Here is a 15,422-nt window from a genome sequence, read left to right as displayed (position 1 = left end):
GATCTTCAGTGCAACAAATGTGTTTGGAAATACTTACACTTGTTAAGCCATTAAAATGCAGTTGTGTCCAGTAGCTATGCTATCACTGCCATGTCATTTTAGATACTTCTCTCCCTGCCACAAGCAACAACTAATGCATACCCACTGGCTCTTCCCCATTCTGAACTGATTCTCTTTTCTCCTCTCTTATTGCTTCAGTAACCAAATTCAAATAATTCAAAGTTATACCAGTTGTAGATGTGGTCTAAGAGAAGAAACGGGTCTGCTCCCATTTACTTCAGAGAAAATGGGTCATCGGTATGTATGATGCTGCTCCACAAAATTAGGAGGACTTTGCATTTCTGTTTTAGTATTTTTTTTCCACATTCAGTTAATAACTAAAGTCAACTGCATAAAGGAAAAATGTGTATATCTAAATGGAACATGTTTTCATCTGGCTTTTATATTTCTGAATTAATTCCCTTGAAAATGAAGTATATAATTGAAACAGAAATTATATATTTATTGCTCATAAAAATCTATCATGCGCAAAACGTTGAATGTTGAATTACTTAAGGAAATTTACTCCTTTGCATTTTTCACAAGAAGTTCCATTATGGGAACTGGATCTTTTCCGGAATGAGGGACATTTGTCTCCGTTCCTGAATGCGAAAGAATGGGAATACGGTATTCTATCATTTTGCTGCACTTGGTCCAGGTCCATTCCATTTTTTCCCTAATGTTTTGGAAATATACAGACATGAAAACCAATGTCTGCCTGGCCCAGCAGGAGATAGTAAAATACTTCACAAACACCAGATGGGATTTTAATGATGTTTGTAAAATACAAAATGCTCGAAGCATTCTCTGCAAACCTAAAGCTGAACATGTTTCTTCTCATTATAAGCCTTTTTTTCACCTAGTGAATTCCTTTACATTCTCTATTAGAAGACTGACACTAACAGACCTCGGATGGTTAAAACGAAAACCAAAAATCAACCTCTTTGGAAACTAATATTGACGCATATGATAAAATACTTGTGTGATGTCACCAGTGTAAATCCTACGCAATCATGATAACGTGATCGCATGGTCTCAATGCTGGGAAAAAAACATAATTATAGATTTTGTTTCATTCTTCTATTAAATAACTAAGGCATTTGTGGGTTTGAAGATCTTGTATTATGTTTATGTTTCTAACCATCAGATAACACTTTGAAAGTAAAAAAGCAGACTGACTATCCATCATCACATTGAAAGAAATAATAATGAGTCCCTACTCCTCCAGGATTAGGAATGCTGCTGAATGGAAAATGTTAAGAAATCTACTTTTGCCACAAGATACAAGATGTTTTAAACTGAAATTGTTTGGTGGAGATGAGCCAGCTGCACTGAATATCTTATGAAAAAAGAGAAACACTTCAAAAGTATTGAGACGAGTTATTCAGACAATTTTATGACTAATTTTCTGTTTGATCAGTTTTCCTTTCAAAGCTTTAATCTCAAAATGTAAGGCAGTAATAGCTGAAATGACACACCTTAGAAATTGAATTATATATTTAGAAACAATTCATGAGAACAGCTAATGTTAAAACAATAGTTAGGTTCACAACCATTCTGAAATGTCAGCATATTGCCCTGACAAGGGAGTGACAGAATCATCAAACTCTTCAAAGTTTTCCCAGGAAGGAAAATAATTTTAAACTATATGAAGCAAAGAAGTTAATTTACATGCAATATAATGTTATTCTTTAGAAGGAAACCCTGTCTATATACAACCACCTGTGTAGCCTACTTGTTCTCTTCAATCAAGCAGTGTTTGAATTAACAGAATATTTTAAAGTATATTGTACAGAAGCATTCTTATTTCCCTTACTAAACACTTCTGCTTATATGGTACCTGCACTTCCCTGAACAAAGGATACACAGCCCATTTAATTTGACAGTTTTCTGCCTCCATCAGACAAAGCAGTTATTCCAAGGCTAGATCTGTAGCTAGCATTAATAGGCATAGGTGTGTGCTTTCTTGATCCAAGAGCCCTGGCCTCCCTGACTTGGTAAGCTGCAAAGTCAAACATTGTGCTTTCCTTTTAACAGCAGTCTCCTGCATTCCCAGCAGCACAGTGATCTGGGTTTAACAAAAGGACTCTCTTCTCCACATGCACTGCAGTTGGAGCTGAGGGAAGGGACAGCCAGTGACTCCAAAGAGCCTGGAGTTCCTCCTTCTCACTTCCTGGCGGAATACTGTGATGCAAATGGGACAGCAGCACTGCATTGCTCTAGAAGGTGAGTCACCAGGCCTTGACCACTGAGTGCAAGTGTGAGTTTGGCTTTGGATGGGTGAGGCATTCCAAACTCCTGCAATCCAGCAGAAGAAGAGGGCCCTCTTACCCACCCTGGGGGCAACTTCAAGGGCAATCAGGGTCACGCTGAAGGAATTTTAGGCAGTACCAGTTGCAGGTAATGGTGGAAAATAGCTTTTTCGGCTGCTTCTTCAGGAATTAGGTACCTCATCTCCATGAAGTTTCAGCAATCTTCAATTTCAGCTTAGGGAGCTAAGTGGCGGTAATGCAATATAGCTTACTTTAGAAAAATTTAATTCTAGAAATGCCTATTGCCATCTGAAGGTACTTAGTAGAGTGCGGCAGTCTATATATTTTTGTATCGTGTTTATCAGATTCTTCAAGTTGTGATTTATATTTATCATGCAATTTTAAAGACGCGTCAAAGGAATTGTGGCCCCCTAGAATATGCCCCTTTCAGTTGTGACTCTTGGATGACTTTATGCACAGAAGTGCAGGGTGTCGACTGAAGTAAAGCCACAAATGAGTTCTGCATGCTCATCTTTAAATCAGAAAAGTATTAAGTGTATAATCATAAAAGTATTAAGTATTTAAGTTTCCCTATCCCTTTGCATTGTAGGCCAGATTTTCATAAGGTGAAGCCTGATAGCCATGTATTTTATGAGCCTAACTTTTGCACCAGTAAGTGCCACAACCGCATCCTCAAATATAGCTTTACTTTGAGAAAACACCCAATATATTTGGGTGACTGAGGGACCAGTGAAGTCTTACTGAATTTCAGTGTGAACCTTTTCACCAACTTCAGTGGGATTTCTGTTAACAGTAGAATCATATTTTTATTAAGAAATGAACGATTTCTGTAGATAGTTGCATAAAACAAACAGCAAAAGCATGGAGTCAGATATGTCATGAGCTCTGGCTTGCTTTGTGAAAATCCCACACTGAAGGTCATCCAAGAAAGAAGGATTTCAGGAGAGCCACTGCTGGTATAATCTTTTTGTTATGCTTTTTGTAAAGCTGCTTGTTCTTTTAATTTAGTAGCAGACATTACTGTAGCTACTGAAATGTTATAAATTATTAATTGATGATTTTTTAGTCTCTTCTCCTGTGATGTATTATTGCACTTCCTGAGGGTTTTATGTGAAGTGCAGTATGTGCTTTTTGGTTAAATATTTTTAAACACTAACACTGTCAGGATAACAAAAAGCCAAAATAAATTCTACTCATGAAAATTTTACTTTGGTTAAGTAATGTATATGCATCACCTACACATTTGGCTGCATCCATTTACAGACAAAATCCGCCTTCACAGCAATTTATGTGCAGAAACAAGGGACAAACTTTAAAAGCTGGAACACTTCAGTAGAGAGTTTTTTACAAGGATCCTATAATCTGAGTCACTCTGTTCCACATGTGGCACCTCCATGAAACCTACTGCAATTGTGAGCATACAGTCACAGAAGAATTGCGTCCTACATATTCCTTAGTGAGAAAGATACAAACAGTCAGTGTCCTGAGGGAATTCACAAAATAAAACCTATCTCACTATGCAGTTGTGTACTAAAATATTCCTCTGTAAAACTGTGGTCTTTAAGTATTTTTATTTCCCAGTGACCTCATAGATTTTGTATCAATTTTATTCAGTTTACAAGTTAAAATATGCTCATGCTTGCTTTTGTAAATGCCAATCCTCCAAACTAGGCTTGAAATGTAAAGTCAAGATAGGTTCTCTCAAGTTTACACTCATCAGCATCACCAGTAAAAGATGCTCCGCAGCTGGAGCTCCATTCGAAACTCTATTGTGCAAGACTGACAATAAACCGAATCACCCTCACTAAATTTTTTGGCTCTCCAGAAAAAAGAAAGCAGCTAAAACATACAGGCAAGGGCTATGCCACCTTTGGAAGAGCTGTAAGCACCGTGTGCTCCAACTCCTATCTGCCTGCTGCTCGCACATGACTGTTGAAGGACAGGCTGCAGGCTGCTTACTAGGGCCTGCCTGGTGGTCTGTCATTTTGTATTTGGGCCTGCACTGGATTGCTTTCTGTTTGATGTCATGGTTCAGGGTTCCTTACCCTGTTCTTGAACCCTGAAGGAGCCCATAACTATAGACCATGAGTCCTGTGGTCCTCTGGGTTACATGAGCTATCGTCTAGGGACTACACTCATCCCTAGAATCAGCACAGTAAGCTGGCAAAGCCCATCACACAGTGGAAGCAAACAATAGGAGGAAAAATCTAACGTTTTTAGTAGGCACCTTCACTTTATTCACAGTAATTGTCCTCAGAGTCGCCTACAAGGTGAGGAGTAGTCTCTGAATTTCAGTGGGAAATGGGAAGCTGTATCTCCCTTCACATGCTTTGAAAATAGCTATCTGTATGTTAGTTTTGATGCTGCAAGAAAAAAAAGTCAGAGTGAGAGAAAATTTTTTTCCTATTTCTTTTTGGCCATAGAACAACATAGTGTGTGTATGTCTCCAGATGCTGCTTCTCAAGTAACACATCCTACCCAAGCTCCACATAACGGCTCCATCCATGTCTAGTGTCTTCAGCTCCACTAGGTTCTCATTCCTGTCTTCCCTTTCTCATCCAAGAGGGAGTCTATGAGGCTGAATGAGTCCTGGATTTTACTGCTTTTAATGGACCCAAATGCTAAACCTTTCTGCGTTTCAAAATTTACATCTGGAAACAATAATAAAGCTACTTTGCCTATAAGTAACTTTATCCATGCTACTTACAACTTAAAGTACATTTTCTTTGTATTTCTATTTAAATAATTTGACTAAGAGATCTCTCAGATTCTGGCTGATTCTCCTTGTCTTGGCTAAAGGGTGCAGTGCACCCTTTCAAGCTCCAAATATGATCTTTCTCTCTCTTCTGGAAAAAAGTTTCCCTTTGAAGTTACTGAGGCAAGCCTGTGGTGTTGGTTCACCCGCGTGCTTCCATAAAACCTATTATTCATAAATTTGAACACCTACTTGATGACTGTAAAGGCGCAAGCTACAGGCTGGGATTCAGTACATTTCTGCAAACATTCTCCCAGGTCATTATTACAGCAGGCAAATGTAATGTGCAGAAGAAATTATTTTAAAATAATTTATTCTTGTAAAGCAGATACACCTAATATAAAACAAAGAGAGGAAAAAAAAGCGATTCATGGAATTTACACTGTATCTTAATAACAGTGCATGCTTGTCCCAGGATTTTTTAGGCAGCATATGGAAGACCTTTTTCTTTTGCATTTTGTGATAGGATCAAATAGGCTAAAACTCAGATAGAACTGAGAACAGGGTAATCATATTCATATTTTTACATCTTTTCTTCAAAATCCAGGCATTCATATCAACAGCATAATCCATCCTACGGTGTATTGAAATTGTGAAAAAGCCTAACAAATCCAACGGCTAAAGCTGTGACCCTTTTTTGGTTTCAGAAAGCAATTTTTATTTAGCAATGGCTTTGATTCTTCAAGTGCATCTGTGCTGTGCAGTACTATCTAATGCAGCCACTTGGCTATTCACACGACTTGAGCTAGCTCAACTTTGCATTTCTCCTGAAAGATGTATCTGCTCTCTCAAAGCCAGCTGAGGTATATCAATACAGATATAGAGAGGCATGTAAACACCCCTGTTGTGTGTCATGATAAAGCCCTTGTGAGTCAAAATTTCCATTGACTTCAATGAAAATTATCAAACCAGAGTACGGACTGGAAGATTGGCCCCTACAGCTACAGAATTAAGATAACTGTGGAAAAGAATGAGTCCCAGAACTTGCATTTGGCTCAATGTGAGCTGACCCCTCTACCATTCATAACTACCTCCTAGCTCAATTAGTAGTTTGGGGGTTTTTTGTGTCAGAAGAAACAAGTCTTGAAATCTCACCCCTCAAATCCCAGTACTGCCTGTCATGTGTCTCAAAGCCAGGTGTAAAGGACAGAGGAGTTCCTAATGTGAGGAAGCTTTCAAAGCAGGTTGTTTACTCCATTCATTTGCCTGCATAGAGTTTAGAGTGGTAACTGGTGTCCACTGACAGTGCCTTAATGGGTTGAATACAAGAGAATTGTGCACAGCTATCTAATAGATGCTATTTATATGTGGGACTTCCACAGTAATCACATAAAAGCAGTGAGTTCTAAAAATCTCCAGTTTGTGAAATCTATATAAGTATCATACAAAGTTTAACTGTATCTGCATTTTGTTGTCCTGGCAACATCTAGGTGACTGCTGAAACACTGAAGACGCAGATGATTCACAAACCTGAAGGAATATTGTCCTGTTTCTGTGTACAACTACTATCATGCCCATTCAAGTATCAAAAGGATAGAAAACTCACAAGATGTGTTACTATAACTAAAATTAGTTTAAGTAAATGTACATCATAACAGGTGTTACAACAGCATCTGTAAAGAATGGCAATATCAGTCAACACAACTTCCTTCGGCTCAGTTAGGGGCACATGCCAGTACTACCATTAATCCCTTGGACTACACTGTAGGTTCAGCATTTTCAGCAAGTATCACTGAACAAAACAACCTGTAAAACATACACCAACTTCAAAGCTAGTTTTGCCAAAGGCATTTTCAGTGCCAGTTTGTCCTGGGTTCAGCTGGGATAGAGTTAATTTTCACAAGCAGCTGGTTGGGCTGACCCAAACAGCCAATCAAATGGGACATTTGATACCATGTGATGCCATGCTCAGTATTTAAGTGGGGAGCTGGCTGCAGATGGGGCTTTTGCTACTCAGGAGCAAGCTGAGCATCAGGTGGTGAGAACACTGCATGTTGTATATGCTTTTTATCAGTATTACTGATTGTTGTTCTCTTCTCCCTCTGCCATTCTGTTAAACTGTTCGTATCCCAACCCATGAGTTTTTGCCTTTTTCCTTCTGATTCTCCTCCCCATCCCACCAGGGAGGGGGAAGGAGTGAGAGAGCAAATGTGTGGTTCTTTGTTGCAAATTGAGGCAAAACCACAACAGTTCTTGGCACCCAACGTGGGGCCCGAATACAATGGTAGTTTTGTACTGAATGTGCTATAGCTATAGTCATTATTAAGTGGCAAGCTCCTGTGTGGGTCACGGAATTGGTTGTCTGGGCTGCTTATCTCTTTATTTTGCTGAGATTTGGACCATGTTAATACAAATAATGGCTTTGTGCTTTACCCTGGCGTTGACAGCTTTACTTTGCTAGAGGAGCTATTTTGTAGGGTGAAAGAAGGAACTTGGGAACATGTTGGTACAAACAATAGTTATGTGCTTTCTCCTGGTGTTGACAGCCTCACTGTACTGCGGAAGCTATTTTGTGGAGAAGATGAGGGAATACATCTCCCTCTCCCTACCTAGGATTTCTGTGGATGGTTTTATTAGGCAGGCTCCCGAGGTCCTTGTTCACCCTCACTTGAGCTGTCTAATACTACTAGTTAATACTGCTGGCATATTATGGGTTTTGTGGAATGTGGTCTCATCCTGGTGTGAGAGAAAACAGATTCTGGGTGAGGCGATACTGAAACGTGCCCTAAAACAGTCAGTCCCTGGGTGTCAGGGTGTGTGGAAGGATCTGGGCAGGTTCCTAGGACAGCTGTCACCTTCCATAGCCTGGGATTTTACATGTGGACAGGCAAACAACCTGGGCAAACTGATGCGCCACCTGATAGAAGGGTGCCTTGTTCACCCCAATGAAAACCAGCAGCTTCTAGCACTGTACTGGGGTCTGGCCTGGGCCTATCGAGTCACTGTTCAGTACTCTCAGAAGACTGTGGCTGAGGCAGGGACCCAGACTGCATCTGAGGACAACAGAGTTGAGGTAGGGACCCAAACAACAACTACTACAGTAATTGCCCCAGTAGTGAAAAGCAAAAAACAGTGGACAAGGAGAGAAACAGATCTATACCATCAATTAGTAAGAGAGGAGGAATAAAAGCAAAGATTTGATCAAGAAGCTGGTCCTTTGACAAGGGAATTGGAGGAGGAAGTCAGAGAACTCAAACAGGAAGAGGAAATCACCTGGTCCCTGACCTTACCAGAACTTTGAGACATGCGAAAAGATTATAGCCACCAGCCAGGTTGAGCGTATTGCTGCCTGGCTGCTCTGATGCTGGGATAATGGAGCTGATAGTCAGCAACTGGAAGGGAAAGAAGCCCAACAGCTGGGATCCCTTGCAAGAAACCGGGGAATTGAGACAGGACTTGGAAAAGAGGCAGCAACTTGCAGTCTCTGGAGACGGCTCCTCTGAACTTTGAGGGCAAGATACCCACTCAAGGAAGATCTTGTGAACTCCCCAGAAAAGTGGACTACTGCAGATGAAGGAATCCAGAACCTGAGAGAATTAGCAGAGCTAGAAATCATCTACAGTGATCTTTATGACAAGGAGGTCTCCAAAGATCCAGAGGATGTCCTGTGTATACAGGCCATGTAGAGGAAGGTGACTCAAGGTGCCCCAGCATCATATTCTAACAGCTTAGCAGCAATGTATTTCCCGGATATGGATACACCAGCTGTGCAGAGAGTGTCTTCTTGGCTCCAGAACTTTGACGAAAATCTCTGCACCTCCTTATCCCTACGGGACAGAGTCTCAGGTGTCAGGGATGCCCCAAGAAATCAGTCCTCTCCTGGCCCAGTCAGAGGAAAAGGGAGCCCCAGATGCATTCTGTGTGGTGCACTGGTTCTTCCTGCATGACCGGGGGAGGATATAAGGAGGTGGGATGGTGAACCCACCTTTAAGCTGGAAGCCTGTGTACATGAACTGAGAGGGAAGACAGCTGTTAAGAAAGGGCCACCCAAAAAAGGCTGTCAGTGTAGTTGCTGCTGAGACACAGGAAGGCCATCAGCAATCTCCCAGACACAGAAGAACTGAAATCGCCTCCCTTGATCCTGGTGAGTGTCTGGACCACTGCAAGGGTCAGACAGCGAATATTCTGACCAGGAACAAGAACAGAGGGTCCCTGCCTTCGACCTGGAGGAGGAAAGGGATGACCGGTTGTACTGGACTGCATTCAGTGGCCTGGCACATCAGACCCACAGAAGTATAAGGCTTTGGTAGACACTGGTGCACAGTGTACGCTAATACCATCAGGGTATAAAGGCACAGAACCCATCTGGATCTCTGGAGTGACAGGGGGATGCCAAGAATTGTCTGTACTGGAGGCTGAGGTGAGTTTGACAGGGGACAAGTGGGAAAGGCACCCATCATGACTGGCCTGGAGGCCCCTTGTATTCTTGGCATAGATTACCTCAGGAGAGGGTACTTCAAGGACCCAAAGGGGTACTGATGGAGCATCTGGTGTGGCCACTGTGAACACAGAGAAGATCAAACAGCTCTCTACCCTGCCTGGCCTCTCAGAAGATCCCTTTGTTGCTGGATTGCCGCAAATTGAAGAACAGCGGGTGCCAACTGCTACCAGGACGGTGCACCGGCGGCAATATCGCACAAACTGAGACCCCTTGGCCCCCATTCATGAGTTGATTCATTAACTGGAGAGACAAGGAGTAATTAGCAAGACTCACTCATCTTTTAATAGCCCTATATGGCCGGTGCAAAAGTCTGATGGAGGGTGGAGGTTAACAGTAGACTATCGTGGCCTGAACAAAGTGACACCACATGGTAACATGCTGTACCAGACATGTTAGAGGTCCAGTATGAACCGGAGTCCATGGCAGCCAAGTGGTATGCTGCAATTGACATTGCGAATGTGTTTTTCTCGATTCCTTTGGCAGCAGAATGCAGGTCACAGTTTGTTTTTACTTGAAGGGGTGTCCAATACACCTGGAATCGACTGCCCCAGGGGTGGAAACACAGTCCTACCATCTCGTGAATATGTTTCCCTGCTTTCTTCTGGCACTGTAAACTTCTCTTTCATTTAACCCACATACTGCTTCTTCACTACTTTAGAGAAGGATGGAGAGTTCACATTCATCCACTCTCCCATGCAGCAAATGGTCGTGTAAAGCAGCTCTGTGGTAACTGTGGGTCACAACACAGAGAGGGCGTTAAAAACATTCCCTTAGTATAGTCTGTGCAGCCTTCCCTTATTGCACAGGCACTTCAGAGACTATTGCCAGCGCCCTCAGTCTAAGAGTGTCCAGGATTCCTTTTGAAATGAGCTGAATGTGATTTTCCATAGCTTTATTAACAGTTATTCATTGGTACATGGGACAAGCAGCCATTTTCCTTAATGTCTGAGGAGCTCCCTAATCTGCAGCCTTGTACTCTTGCACTTGTACTACACCTCCTCTCTTGCAAAGGCCTGCTGGTATGCAATGGGTGAAAGCGCAGAAAATGGATCCAGGCCCCTCTCTTAACACAGGTAGAATCTTGGAATATAAAAAGCCTTTCAAAATTATCATGGAGTTAAAGACTATATTGTACAAACTCTTTTTCATAAGTTTCTCTCACATTTAGGATGGAAACACAGAACAATGTGTGCTGAAAGGGTTTACAGAGGTTACCTGGTTCAACATCCAGCTCGAGGACCAGCTTCCAATCAGGTTGCTGAAGGCCTTATCCAGTTGAAATCTGAAAAGAAATCAAAGGATCTTGAGATAAATTATGCCCCAGAGTCTGGGGACAGGTAAAAACAAGTGAGAGATGGAGTATTGGTTTGGCTATGAGTTCTCTTTCAGTACCTGAAACCACAGAAAGCTAAAACTTCTTTCTGCCTTGTATTTTCTTCAGTCTTCTCTGTTCGACGCTCTTTCACCGTAAAACTATTCTTGCTTCGGAGTGTCCGGGCATTTCATTTTATATTGCTGCTGTACCTCAAAGGCCAGGTTAAACCTGCTTTAACAGTTACCTGACGGTGTTTTTTGCCGGGGGTGCAATTGCCCAAAGCCGGCCGCAGCACGAGCCGGGCTCCGCGCGGCGCCAGCGCCAGCAGAGGGAGCCCGCGCTCCGCGCGAGGCCCGGCCCGGCGTCGCGCGGCGCCGGAAGGCAGCGCCGTCCCCCGGGCCCGGGCGGGCGCGCAGGCGGCAGTGCCCGCCTGTCTCTTGGGCGGGCAGCAGGTAAAATCCACACCTTCCGGTAATCAGCAGTTAAAAAATTATTTGGTGCGAATACAGAAATGCGCGGGAACCCACTCAACTTCACAGATCAACTTGTAGATAGGGCTGGAATCTTTTAATTAACCCCTGACCTCATACGCCTTTCCATCTGCCACTACTTTTTTGAAAGTCAGGATAACGTCTTCATCTGCTGCTTCATCTTCTCCAGTTCAACCACAGCCTTAGGCTCCAGCCTTGCAAACCAATGTATGCGCTTACCTCACCCACAGGAAGAGTCACAAAGGAGCTGTGCAATGTACAGGACACACGTTTATAACACATACCTGCGGCTTTTCCAGAGAGAACTTTGTCCTTGTAATGTCCTACTGAAATTTAACTGTTTGGGTTGTTTGTGGGGTTTTTTCAAATGGTTCTGTTATAACTCATGTTAATTCCTCTCTGTGTGAATGCATTAATAAAAGGTACCACGTCTTTCATGTGTTATGGGTATGTTTTTACAGAAATTTCTCTGAACAGTGCTGATTCACCTGAACATAATTCTAAGCGCGTTACGTTTTACTCTGGCAAGCTACTGAGATAGAAATGGGAAGATCAGCCTTGTATGCTAAAGGCAATGGAACTACCATAAAAGCCTCTTTTATTTGGTCAGACTATGGTACATAATAAGCTGTATTTGAGAAACACCTATGTACCTGATAATACATTTTCTTTGTATTTAACAACCCACAGCAACAGTAAGAGATGAAATAACTTAGTCTGACCAGATTACTCTGAACTTTCATACTGCAAAATAATTTAATGATAAAATCAACTTAATGTTGAATTTAGTGTTGTGTCTCGGACACATTTTCTCAGCTGCCCATGGTTTGGATGGGTGTACTCTCTGCTGGATAAAGAACTGGCTGGATGGTCGAGCTGAGAGAGTGGTGGTGAATGGAGTTAAACCCCTCTGGCGACCGGTCACGAGTGGTGTCCCCAGGGCTCAGTTTTGGGTCCATCCTTGTTTAACATCTTTATCAGTGACCTGGATGAGGGGATTGAGTGCTTCCTCAGTCAGTTTGTAGATGACACCAAGCTGGGCGGGAGTGTCGATCTGCTGGAGGGTAGGAAGGCTCTGCAGAGGGATCTGGACAGACTGGATCGATGGGCCGAGGCCAGTTGTATGAGGTTCAACAAGACCAAAGGCTGGGTCCTGCACTTGGGTCACAACAACCCCACGCAACGCTACAGGCTTGGGGAGAAGTGGCTGGAAAGCTGCCCAGTGGAAAAGGACCTCGGGGTGTTGGTCAACAGCCGGCTGAACATGAGCCAGCAGTGTGCCCAGGTGGCCAAGAAGGCCAACGGCATCCTGGCTTGGATCAGGAATAGTGTGGCCAGCAGGAGTAGGGAGGTGATCGTGCCTCTGTACTTGGCACTGGTGAGGCCACACCTGGAGTACTGTGTTCAGTTTTGGGCCCCTCACTACAAGAAGGACATTGAGGTGCTGGAGGGTGTCCAGAGAAGGGCCACGAGGCTGGTGAAAGGTCTGAAGAACAAGTCTTATGAAAAGCAGCTGACAGAACTGGGGCTGTTTAGTCTGGAGAAGAGAAGGCTGAGGGGAGACCTCATTGCTGTCTACAACTACCTGAAAGGAGGCTGTAGCCAGGCAGGTGTTGGTCTCTTCTCCCAACTAACTAGCGATAGGATGAGAGGCAATGGCCTCAAGTTGCATTAGGGGAGGTTTAGACTGGATATTAGGAAACATTTCTTTACTGAAAGAGTGGTCAGGCATTGGAACAGGCTGCCCAGGGAAGTGGTGGAGTCACCATCCCTGGAGGTGTTCAAAAAATGTGTAGATATAGCACTTTGGGACATGGTTTAGCAGGCATGGTGGTGTTGGGTTAACGGTTGGACTTCATGATCCAAGAGGTCTTTTCCAACCCTAATGATTCTACGATTCTATGATTCTATAAAGCAAGAGTTCTTACTGCACAGAAAAATGTTATCTTAAAAAATGCAGTGGGAAAAACTTTGCTGATATAGTGCTGGACAAATGTAAAACTGGAGGAAATTCTAATCATCAAAGCTCCGAAGTAAAATACATCATAAAAAATCTTCTTTGATCACCACAGTAAATCTGAATTCAGGAGTTCAAAACAGCTTACTTAGTCTAGCTTTTGAAGCTGTTTTTAAGTTATTCTCAATTTGTTATCAAGTTGTGCAAAGTTAGGACAGCAAAAACTACTAGTGTCTCAAAATTAGCAGTTATATTTTGAAAATGTGAATAAATAGAAATATTGCATTCTGAAGATTTCTGGGCACAAATAAGCATTACTAAAGAGTAGTTTCTGATCTGACTCAAATTCACCTGTGAATAATATGCTCCTGCCCTAAAAAAAAGTTGAACAAAATGCTAATGTATACTCACATACCTATACGTAACATAACGCATAATCTGATAACTTCTCCTAAAACTCTGACACTGTATGAAAAGGACAGATTTTGCTCTCTGTTACAAATGGGTCAAACTACAAGTTGCTGAGAGGACAGAAGTCTGAAACAAAATAAGAGGACAGCTGAATTTTGCACGGCCACCCACCAGCAACACAGCATCCCTTATCAAGTGTTCTTCTCTCCCCAAATCATTTCAATGGCATTAAGTTCCCATGTTCACAGAAACACTCCCTAAAATCATCAGCCAACAGCCCTGTCACTTGTGACTTCTTTCCATAATAACATTTTCTAAAATTCTGCATTAATCATTATTATTCTTAATATTAAGTATAATAAGTGCGTATTTGTTCTACAGACCAAGATGTGTTCCCTGAAAAGGAAAACCTATAATGAATATGAAAGTGAAAATATACAAATACATTGCTTTTGACTCAGTGCTTTGGAAAGCCATTCAAAGTGGTCAAATTTAAAAGTAATTATTTTTCAATACAATGTATTGCTTTATCCTTTTATCATTTTCTTTCCCTTTGTATATTTTAAATTCCATTTGTTTTTACCATAGTTCACAGAAATATTTCAGAGAAAACTAAACTTGACCAAATGCTGCTTTCTATACCACTGCTCCTTCTGACATATCCCAAGTGGCATTAGACCAAAACGATTAGTGCTGATTTACTTCCAACCTTCTGTTTCACCTGTCTCAGGGGCTCATATATTGAGCCAAATGCAGACCAAAGAATGTACACAAACAGAATATATTAAGCCTGGGCTTTTCATATCGGTCCTTGTTCAACAAAGTTTTCTTTTTCCTGCATAGAACTTATCAGGGCTCTGCTCCATTGCAGCAGCAACTCTAATCATAATAAATGCAAGGAGATTTTTGCATAAAAACCTTGATTTAACTACCCACAAATACATAAAATAATACAGGTGCTTTGAACCACCTTCTGGAGGAGTCTGTTACTCTTAATCAGCTTCAGAGAGATGCCTGGAAGATTAAATTTGGGTGGTATGAACACTTTCTCCCCATCTCCTACTGTCTCCATCAATTACTAAAGAAAAGTAGCCAAACCCTCAGAGGCCTGAATTATTAACAGAAATAGACATATTGGCTTCTGTGTAACTGTACTAATTTGGTATTGCTGAGAATCTTGCCTTTTCAGCTACTACAACAAAATGAACATTACTCCGGATTTACAAGTTTCGCAGATCTGAACCAGGTCTATAAACTATAAATCTGAGCTTCTTTCAGACACTCTTTTACAAAGAAAGTCCTGCAGCAACCATGTGTTTGGAAATTTCACTGCTGATGACAGCATTTGGAGGTATATTCAAACCATCCAGCACGGGCAACTGCATTAGCCTTGGAAGAGGCTTGTAGGTTCCCTGCGCGTTCTTGATGAACGGAGATAAGAGTTCTCTCAGCTTGAAGCCACAGGCCAGCAAGTGCCTTCTGCAGGGACCTCTTTGTCTTCAGCGATGCCAGATGAAGCTAAACAATGCAACACCCTGCTCCCCACTTTTTTAAAGATGTTATCTGTCATGGCTCTATGCTGACACTCAGTTAAGGTGGGACTTACAAAACTCTTTCAAACAAGTTGCTTGCCTTAAGGGCAAACACATCCCAAAATAAACATGCCTGCCCTAAAGCCAGCTAACCAGCCTTGCCAAGGAACAGAAGAGCAACCCAATGCATGTTACAAACATGTTACTG

The 15,422-nt window shown here is 42.2% G+C and overlaps 1 long non-coding RNA gene across 1 annotated transcript in view; it reads right to left on the bottom strand.

The window, feature by feature from the left end:
* Positions 1 to 15,422, bottom strand: part of LOC142362239 (uncharacterized) — a 63,584-nt gene that overhangs the window by 42,056 nt on the left and 6,106 nt on the right. The window contains exon 2 of the long non-coding RNA XR_012764852.1: positions 10,724 to 10,790. This is a non-coding gene — a long non-coding RNA (uncharacterized LOC142362239). The remainder of the gene's footprint in view (positions 1 to 10,723; positions 10,791 to 15,422) is intronic.

The sequence above is a fragment of the Opisthocomus hoazin genome, chromosome 8, assembly GCF_030867145.1.
Source record: "Opisthocomus hoazin isolate bOpiHoa1 chromosome 8, bOpiHoa1.hap1, whole genome shotgun sequence".
Lineage (NCBI taxonomy): Eukaryota > Metazoa > Chordata > Aves > Opisthocomiformes > Opisthocomidae > Opisthocomus > Opisthocomus hoazin.
The sequence above is the reverse complement of the archived record's forward strand: the minus strand, read 5'-3'. Positions and strand labels throughout refer to the sequence as shown.